Here is an 11,104-nt window from a genome sequence, read left to right as displayed (position 1 = left end):
GCCAGCTAGAAAGAGAGGCTGTAGCTTTTCCGGCCAGTGGATCTGCTCACAACAGAGGAAGGGCATAGCAAAGGCTGGGCTACAAAGAAAAATCTTTTAGATTTATCAAGATATCAGAAAACATCTCAGCCTTGCCTGATTTCCTTCTTCAGAATTGCCAGTCTCCTCTCTGCATGTGCACTTTTGCTGCAAGTGGCATTCCATTCCTACTTAACAAAAGAATCAAACAGAAGCACTAGTGTGGGGTGACTCCCTGTCCTAAAAGCACATTTCCAGTGCACTTTGATCACAGGCTGTCTGCATTAGCATTCCGTCTAGGAGTAGAAGCAAAGCTATTCATACTGCTGAAGAGAAAACTTCCCCAAGGTTTTAATGAATTACTGTGTTTGTTCAACAGTTGTCAGGTGTTTCAAATCGTTCTATTGATAGCACAGTACTATGTGTGTTTTATAAGTGACAGTTAAACCTAAATACAAAGAAAATCTGTTCTTATATATATGCTGCTGTACATTTTAAAAATCTAAACACATCTGTAAATTATAGTTAGAATGAACTCAGCGCAGCCTGATTTAGAATCACTTGCTTTGATTCTCCAAATATCTTAGAAATTCTTGCCTAAAGCTCCACATTAGTTAAGAAGTTGAATGGACACCTACAAAGAAAACTAAGTTCACTGAAGGCCAGAGTAGAATCGTATTCATTCAATTACCATTTTCTTTATCTTAACTCAAAAAAGCCTGGGTAGTTACCAAGGCTGATGGAGGCACAACTATGTTGAGGGAATCACTGAGAGCCCAAAGAGCAGCCAAGACAGCAGAAAGTGGCGTTTCAAATGTAGCTGAGTATCTCTTAAATCGAATTGCGGAAGCTTGCAGGCCAAGGGACCCAAGGGCATCCATGTAATATACTTAGAATTTTGTGTCTTCCTGAAATTTCATTTTAATAATTGCATTAGACATGTTTTTTATTTATGTGCCTTTATGAATTGGGGATTTTCTGAGTATGACTTGTGTTTTCTTCAGATGTAAAAGAAAACTTCACTTGAAAAATAATGCAGATCAGAACTTCTAGTTTTCACTTGGGTATGTAGGCAGCTGGTAAAAGTGTCACTCCTAAATATGCAAGAAAAAAAAATGCTAGACAAACTTCAAATTCGTGACATTTTTTGAACCCTACATGGAATATCAACTAAAACAAATTAGTTTAATTGGATTACAGTTCACTAACATTACCACACTGAAAGGGGTAGGGAAAACAGAACTAACATAATTAACTTCAGAAAACGGTATTTTGACTGCACACTGTAAGGCTAAAGACAACAAGAATTGCAAAAAAAAAAATGCTATATTCTAGTAAATATATTTGCCTCTTTCAGGAGAAACAAGATAATTGCAGAGTATCAAAGTATTTTCCCCAAGATATTTGTTAAATACAAAGAGGAATTTTTTAGTGAGGAAAAAATAGCAAACTGCTTAAATATATTTTGCTACCTCATTCTTCATAAAATCTGTGTAGCATGCTATCATATGAAAGACCAATCATTCATTTGACAAAGTTATTAGTTAAAATTTACTTATTTTGCAGTTTATATAATTTAACAAATTGCTGTGCAACCTTTGATTTCTATCTTTGCACAACTGTGTGAATATGAGATACATACTCAAGTATGGAAATGATGGACATCAAAATATATTCTTACTAAGATGTCTATATTCTCATATGTATTTTGTGCTACTGCTGAAATCTCTATGCTCTATGTGCACACAGATAAATAGACGATAGATAAATAGATGGATAAGCAAAATGTCTTCCAAAATGATTGTACAAATTATAGTCTCTTACACTGCATGAGAGTTTTGTGTATTAATATTTCCTGACATTTACTAATCTAATGGTGAACAGTCCTACCAAAAGTATTCGTATTTGCGTTTCTTTAATTATACGTCAATGGACTGTTTTCAATTATTTCTGAGGCAATGTTGTTTATTTCCTTTGATCATACTTTGTATCTCAGTTTTGGTTATTTCAAAAAAGATTTTTGTATTAAGAAAAATTAGCCTTTTGTCATATGAACATGAATTTATGTATAAAATATATGCAAGTGAGATATATGTTTTTATCATATTTGCTCTTCGTATTTTGCCTATAGTGGGCTGAAGTTTTGTTTTGCATAAATTTAAAATTTCTACATAATTACATTTATCAGTTGCTTCTGTTTTGCCTTCTGGGATTTATGTCTTTCATAGAAAGGCTTTATTTAATGCCATAACATAAAAAATACTTATCTATGTTTTTTCTAGCAAGATTACAATAGTTTTTAATTAAAATTTGCTCTCTACCTAGAATTTATTTGGGTGTGAAGAGTAAGATACAGATGCAGAATTATTCATTTGTTTTTCAAACTATTAAAGGTATCCAAATGTTACTTCTAAAAAATATTTACTGGATGAAATTGAATTCTATATCATATTTCAACCTTCTATATATGTTCTGTGCTATTTCTGGAGTTCATATTCTGTTCTGTTAATCTATCTATTTGCCAATACCAAACATTTATAAAAACTTATGCCATCTAATATAATGTTTTATATGACAAATCCTCCCTACTCTTCTGATGAAGAAATTTTCTGGTGATTTGTTCAATCTACTTTTTTTTTTTTCAGATTAACATGAAAACCATGTTGTCAAATGTCCTACTGATTCTTGAGAGAATTTTGATTTTCATCAATTTGACTATGGTCAGAAGTTTTTTTGCTTGTTTTTTAGTTTTGAGGAAATGAATAAGTATTTTTACACATTTTAATTACCTGAGTAATAACTAAATGCATCTTTGTCGTGCAACGTTTAAACAATAAATAATTATTTAGAATGAAGTATCAAATTACTTCTTTATACTCTCTGCTAATTCTACTTTTCCCTGCAGAAGTAATTGTAGGCTATAGTGCAACTTCCATAGTTTTAGTCATGTTTTTAGTATTTTTTTTTCTCTTCGAGCTATCTTTGTCAGACTTTATGGTATTATCCTAGGTTTGAAATAAATTGATATAGAATATTTACTTTTTGTTTATATTCTTAGACAAATAGTTTTTAATGCAGTCATCCAATAAATAGTTGAACACCTAATATGTGGTAGGCACACTTTTAGGTACTGGGAATACAGTAATGAATGAAGCAATATAAAATCTTTGCCTTCTTGAAGTTATATATTAGGAGGGGTTCATAAATGATAAATAAACAAGTAAATTATGTAATATAATTTATGATCAGTGCTTTTGAGAAAAGTTAATAAAAAGACTCAATTACAGCTGGATGTAGGTTGCTGCTGTTTTAAGCAGAGTGGTCAGAGTGGGGCAGTAGGCAGGATGCCCCCCACCAAAGATGTGCACAGCCTCATGCCTGGTATCTGTTATGTTACACGGCAAACAGGACTTTTCAGATATTATGGAGGTTACTGTCCTAGTCTGTTTGTGCTACTATAACAACGTAGCACAGACTGGGTAATATATAAATAATATACATTTATTTCTCATAGCTCTGGGGCTGAGGAATTTGAGATCAAAGTACCAGCAGGTTTAGTGTCTGGTGAGGGGCAGGTCTCTGCTTCCAAGATGGTGGCTTGAGCACTGTGTCCTTACATGGCAGGAGAGACAGGAAGGCGAAAGGGTCTAAACCCGTTCCTTCCACCCTTTTTATAAGGCACTGATCCATTCATGAGGGCAGAGACCTCATGACTTAATCATTTCCCCTAAATGTCCCACCTCTTAATACCACCACAAGGAGATTAAGTTTCAACATGAATTTTGGAGGGGACGCCATCATTCAAACCATGAAAGTTAGGAACCCTAAAATAGGGAGAATATCCTGGATTATCTGGTAGTCTGAATATAATCATAGGAGCCCTTAAAGCAGAGAATTTTTTCCAGGTGGAAGCAGAGGAGATATGGCAGAGGGAGAAATCAGAGCGATGAGAAGCATGTGAAAGAAAACACACTCTTGCTGGTTTGGAGATGGAGGGGGCAAGGTGTTCAGTAATGCAGGTGACCTTAAGGAGGCTGAGAAAGACCCCTGGCTGACAGCCAGCAGGAAACAGAGACTCAGTCCTACAGCTACAAGGAACTGAATTCCACCAACCTAAGTGAGCGTGGAAGCACATTCCCCCAGTGACTCCCGATAACCACCCGCACTGACTGACACCTTGGGCCTTGTGAGACCTGGGACAGAGAAAGCAGTTGAGCTCACCCAGACTTCTGACTTACAGATCTGTGAGGTAATAAATTGACATTGTTTTAAACTGCTAAATTGTGATAATTCTTATGGCAGCAATAGAAAACAAATACAATGTGCTGAGAGGGTGACATTTGATCGAAGTAGGTGACGGACTGTGCTACACAGTTATATGGGAATTTATTTTTTATTTCATCACTCTGTTTTGCTCAAGAATTATCAGTAATGCATATGCCGGACGATTTTTGTTTTCTTTGTCTATTATATTCTTTCTGAGCATCTTATATTATTATCCTTTTTACTTTAGATTCTGATTATCTTCTTCAAGAAATTCTTTTGTAGCCTTTGTTTTCAGCAGTATCTATATTATACTTTGCTGACTCAAATGTGTTTAAAGAATACTGTCATATTCTGCCTGATCCCCACGTACCAATTTCGGGAATGAAGCATTCATTCCTCCAGATGGTAGACAATGCTCTCAGTTGAAGAGAGATGCCCGGTCCCTATGGAAACATCCAACACCTAGAAATGTAGTTATAAAAACCCAGTCCCTTGTGACAGTTTAGGACAACTTTGCAGGGACTTCCAACTCCCAAATCACAATTAAATCAGCTCATTCCTTTGTTGTGATTGCATAACAGCCCAGCTTCTCACTCTACCTAATACTTCCTTCATTCCCCAATAGATGTTGATCCCAAAAGTACTCCACAGCAAAATTCATGCACTCAAATCATCTCATAGTCAGATTTGTGGGGAACCCAATCTGTGACACTTGATGCCAAAAGGTGTTAGAGAAGGCAGACTCTAAAATAGAATTTTGAATTTAGAGTACTTTCTCTACTACTGGCAAAGAGGATATTATGGCTTGGGTCAGATTAAAGATATCCATATTTTAAAAAATATTTTACCCATTGAGAGAGAAATTCTATTTCCTCTCTTCTTGAATCTAGGCTGGACCATGACTACTTAGAGTAGTAGACCTATAGAATATGGCAGAAGTGACACTTGACACTTCTGATCTAGTGTTTGAGAAGACTGAAGTCTAGTTTGACTGCCTTGAGGATGCCATGCTATGAGGAAGTCTAAATTGGCCATGCCTAGAAAGTATGGTGCCTACCCAGCTCCAGTTGTGCTGGCTACCAAACATTTGAGTACTCACATCAGAGGTCCAATATACAGATCAGAGACAAGACCTAGCTGACCTTGTCTGGATTCCTGACCCTCAGAATGATGAGATATAACGATGTGTTCTCTTTTCTTTATTATCTTATCATCCCTTTTAAATCTTGTATTTTTCTTTTTTGATTTCTTTCTTACCCAAATTGACCATATTTCTGTAGTTATTACTTAAATTTTTGTGCTCCTGCTTTTTAAAGTAACTCTTCTTCATTCTTCATCCTTCCTCTTGAGAAAGTAAATACTAGTAGGTCCCATTATCGATACTGTTCGTTTAATTTTTTAACTTTAATGTGTTTTGGTTCCATTCAGATCTGTGATTTGCTCATGAATGGTATGAGAAGGAGTGAGGTGAGGGGAGCTTCAGAATTCCACCTTGATTTAAACCAAGCGGCACAATATTTGGCCGGCATTTTTGACAGAATATGGTTTGAGATTTGTATCCATTTTCATTTTCATTGTAGACATAATTTTCATCTCACGTTTTTCCTAATCATTTATTTTATTTAAGGAGAGGAATTAAATAAACATAGTGATGTTCGATCATGTATTATTGGAAGTTACTGCTTTTCTCTATTTTAAGCTATCATTCATAGTACGACGTTTCTCAGAAAACAATGAAGACTACCTATGAAGTTACCTCAAGATAATAGGAGAATTTTCTTTCTTCAATTATTCACATTTCAATACATCTTAAAATTAATTTAATATATATTGAAAAATTTAAAATACATATTTTTCCACCACCATCAAATCATAAGTCATATTTCAAAGCATTTTTTTCTTCCCAAATTACTCATTTATGGTGCTTTTGATAGATAAGAACATACAAAATATTTTTATATTTTCACAGTCAATAACAGCAACATTTACTGAAAAACCTCACAGATGCTGGGTTTTGAGAAATTAAATAAAAATGCAAGCATTTGTTGAAATGATTTTTGCTAAATATAATCTATATTCTGAGTTGTGTATTTATGGATCTCTTGATGGTTACTCATTTATGGAATAATCAAAACTTCCATCAGATGTTTAACTGGAACTTGGCTTCTCATTTAATGCCTGCTTCACACTACTCTTTGATCCTGACATATTCAAGAACTTCTCTGGAAACAGCTGGTCCATGCTGTGGCGTAAGGGAGACATTTGGAGTCTGATTTTACATCCAGTTCCCATGAGAAACGCCCCTTTGAATTCAACTTTAGATATCTTTTTATATTTAATGGGGGCAGTTATGAAGCCCTTTAAGTTTCCTTTAGGAAATCATTATGTGCTCAAAGGAATAGCCAAAGCTAGCTTTGCATCTCACTGCTTACATTTGGAAATGCAGAGGGACCCTAATCTAGTGAGGTGAGGGGTGCTCTGCTGAGATCATGACTTAATCCATTTTATTTTTTTTTCTTTTCTTGATACTGAGGCCAAATGTACATGTGATCTCATGCAAATGAGGGTGTAAGAGTGAACTTCCTGCCATGCATTCAATTATTTATTCATCCGCTCATTTACTACTTGAGCAAGTATTCACTGAATATCTGCTTTCCATAAAACACTTGGCTGGGCCTTCGATAATATTAGGCTCCAAGGATCTAATATTGCACCAGTAAGATATCCGAACTTTATAATGCAAAAAGATGAATATTATAGGAAAATAACAATATTTTCATTTTTGGGACCATCCACCTTCTGCAAATGCTCTGTCAATAAAAAAACAAGAAGTATATTTTTAAGCAAATGTTATTTCTGCAAGGTTAGTGTTCAAGGGAGAGTACATTCAAGTAGTGAAAGTCATCCCAGTCTTTAGAAGAACAGAGCCATTGACCAAGATCTGAGCATCCATTGCCAGGTATCTCTGCTAGTTCTGCAAGATGATCTTTGCCTTTAAAATGGATAGATCAAAGAAAAGTACAACTTTAACAAATCACCAACCATCATTTCATAGCATCCTGATTAGAAGTTCCAAGAGCAAGATCATCAGCCTATAGATAACCTTGAGTGATTAATATCAATGCTTTTCTTTTTCCAATTAAAGTATCAAAAATTCATGCATGAAACTGAGTTAATGCAGAAACATAATAAAAATGGCATTTGTCACTTAGCACTTTACAAAGTCTCATTTGTACTTTAATTCATCTAATTGTTTATTCACTCACTACGAATGTATTGGACATATTATTTATTTTATTAAATGCACTGAACATTAATAGAAACTGAGACTCAGAGGTTAAAATTTAATTATCCTGAGCTACACAGTTACCAGGTGGTGAAGCTAGTATTTAAATTAGATCTGTCTAATCCAAAGTCTGTGATCAAAACCTGTATACTCTACTGCCTTGGAGTAGAAGTCTAAATTATATAGCTACAGATGTTATTCTGAGATTTGCTGTTATTATATAGGTCTTAGTTTGAAAGCTTAGATCTAGACTCACCAACTCACATGGCTAAGGGCTGAGCAGTGACACAGTGCATGAAGAAGGCCTGTGGGATGGTAGGCCCTCTGGAACTAACTTTTGGGTTAGAGACATGCATACAGGGAAAACTTTCACTTTCCTTCAGCTTTACTATAGGAAAGACAACCAAGCTGGTATAATGCTGAAAGGCTCCCTGTCAGGGAGATGATAAAGGGATGGCCTGAGCTGAGATGGCTCTGTGTGGGTGCTGGTGCAGGGGGGCAGCCGTCAGCCCCTCCAGCCCTTTGGTGTCCTGCAAAAATGGTGGGCTTGTATTGCCAGATCATCTGATTTTTTCCACAGGAGTCAGAAACATGAGTTGTGAAGTGAAATATTCCTTTTTCAGAGGCAGTATGGCACAGGGCAGGCTTTCGAGCTCAAGACCTTGCATTTGGCTCCTGGCTCTGACACTCACTAGGCTGTGACTCTGGTGTATTACTCAACTGTTCTGTGCCTCGTTGTTCTCAGCTGAAGAGGAGTTTAAAAATAGTGCTGTCTCAGCTGGGGACAGTGGCTCACACCTGTAATCCTAGCACTTTGGGAAGCCGAAGCGGGAGGATCACTTGAGACCTGGAGTTTGACACCAGCCTGGTCAATATAGTGAGACCCCATCTCCATAAAAAATTAAAAAACAATTAGCCAGGTGTGGTGGCGTGTGTTTGTAATGCCAGTTACTTGGGAGGCTGAGGTGGGAGGATTGCTTGAGCCTAGGACTTTGAGGTTGCAGTGAGCTAAATGATTATACCACTGCATTCCAGCTTGGGCAATGGAGCAAGACCCTGTCTCTAAAAATTAAAAAATAAAAAAAAAAACAGTTCTGTTTCAAAGGCTATGAAGACTACAACGTGATTGTTATCATGGAGACATGCACTGTTGCAGTACTGCTTACCTCGTCATATTTTCTGAGGACTAAATGAGTCAAATTTATGCAAGGCCATACGTGATAAACACTGAGTGAATAATAGTTATCATTTTTATTGCTTAATTATTATCAATTATTATTTTTTTAAAATCATAAACATCATGCATGCCAAACAAAAATATTTACCATTGTGCAATCAAATTAAATCTTATACAAATTATTTTATTTCTGCCATTGTTTATGTAATTTATGTAGGTATACATGAGGTCGTTGGTAGTCTTTGGATTAAGCTTTATAATTAAAAGAAACCTAGCTTCCCATAGGTATGATACCTATATTTTATACAATATAATACATTTTTCCCCTACTTGAGCATGTTTTCACTATAAAATAGAGTTCTTAATTTAAACAGAAAACATAACTATTACTTAAACAAGTTGTCTTGTTGGATTATAAACAAAATTAGACACAGATTGTATTGGAGGATGAAGAGAAGCTCACTCACATGAAGAACGAGAAGCTTTTGGAGCAGCTTACACATTGGGTATGTATGTGATGGAGGGCAGTGGTTATGTGTGTAGTTCATACTAGTTTCCTGGCCTAGCTACCTTTAGGTTCATATCTAAGTGCCATGAAAATTTGTAAGCAAAAAGAGAGCTGAAAACTCTGTAAAGCGTTGGTCTTAAGTTAGAGCGTGCAGAGTTCACTCCAATGTAATGTAAACCAAAGGAGAGAATCAGCCTTCCCTGATTTGCAAAGAACACTATGGAAGTGTACCAATGGCTGGGCTGCAGAAGGAGATCACAGCATCTGATGGACAATGGGGTACTCAGTGGTGACTGACAAAAGATGATAGGAACTTGGCAGGCCTAGTGATACCCAGATGATGCCAAGCAACTCAGCATCTGTGCATAATAAAAGGGGAGCTATTTCTGCACATGTATGACACTCCTTGAATTCTCCCAGTAGTAGAGAGGGCTTTGCGGTGAGACTGGGGCCTTTTGCAGGCGGAACAAGTGAAAGCAAAACCAGAACCACTGCTATTCATCTATTCATGTGATTCTATTTCTTCTCATGGGCTTTTTTTTTTTTTTTTTTTTTAGAGATGAGATCTCACTCTTGCTCAGCCTGATCTCAAACTCCTGGCCTCAAACAATCCTCCCACCTCGGACTCCCAGAGTGCTAGGATTATAGGCATGAACCATCATACCCGGCCAAGTATTTCTCATAGGTCTTTACACCTGAAGAAACTTTGGCTAGACTTACAACATATTTTATATTATAAGTATAAATTTTATTTTTTCACATAAATGATACGTATTCTAAATGGCACAAAATCAGAGCATAATGAAAAGATAATTCCTATGTGCAATTAGATACCTCCTTTGCAAGCAGTTAATATTTACAAATTTGATTATTACCTACATATATTACTCTTCCTCTAACTCATGGTACTTTAGCTATCTTAAGCTCTAGGTTGATATCGCACAATTTTGTGTTTCTATTGACTGCTTCTAAGTAAGATTTTACACGGTATCTGTGTGAAATTTCTGCCTACTGTTTGAAAAGCCAACTGAATCAGTTGAAAAAAACATTTCATTTTTTAAAAAAGAGTTCTACATGTTTATTTCTCAAGTTGTGCAGAACTGTTGTCCAGCTTAATTCCCTTCCACTGCACTTTTTCAAACATGAGGTTTTATTGTCAATGACTAACTACCTTCTGTACTTGGATCAGCTTTCTCTACTGTGAAGCCAGAACTAGTTAAGTTTTAAATGACAGATAATTGTTTGTTTTTCAGATTGGCTACCACCTGCCCTTGCTCTCTTTAGTCATTGTTCCTTCTGGCAGTATTTCTCAAAGTACGATGCTAGGACCACCTGCATCAAAATCATTTGAGTTGCTTGTTAAAAATGCAATTTCCTGAACCTATCATAGACTTCATAAATAAAGTTCCTTTTGGCTTTGCCCACTAAAGTTTGTGAGCCACTGCTATTGACTTCACTTTGAAGCTTCTGCTTATGAATTTTTAAAAGGATTTCTCCCCTTTTGAAAATATACAATTTAAGTCATCAAACATGTTTTGGTTCCAAAGGCTACAGTGCTGAAGTCAAATCCAGCGGTAGAAATGAGGAAGGGGCTGATGATGGTAATACAAAAGCAAAAGGCAGACTGAAAAAAATGCAAAAAATATCGGTATTAATATAGTGCCATGAAGGGTTGAGCAGAGAGACACATCAGCACACGGAAGGCAGCTTTGAGATAAAATTTGAGATGACTTGGAAATTTCGAGGTGGACATAGGAGAGTTTACCAGGGAAGCAGCAGAGCAAAGGTAGAGATGTGGAAAGGTAAGGATGATGATCATGCCAACTCTCAGTGCTGAAGCACGAAATAC

Source organism: Propithecus coquereli, unplaced genomic scaffold (genome assembly GCF_000956105.1).
Source record: "Propithecus coquereli isolate 6110/MARCELLA unplaced genomic scaffold, Pcoq_1.0 Scaffold3, whole genome shotgun sequence".
Lineage (NCBI taxonomy): Eukaryota > Metazoa > Chordata > Mammalia > Primates > Indriidae > Propithecus > Propithecus coquereli.
This window is presented reverse-complemented; position numbering follows the sequence as displayed.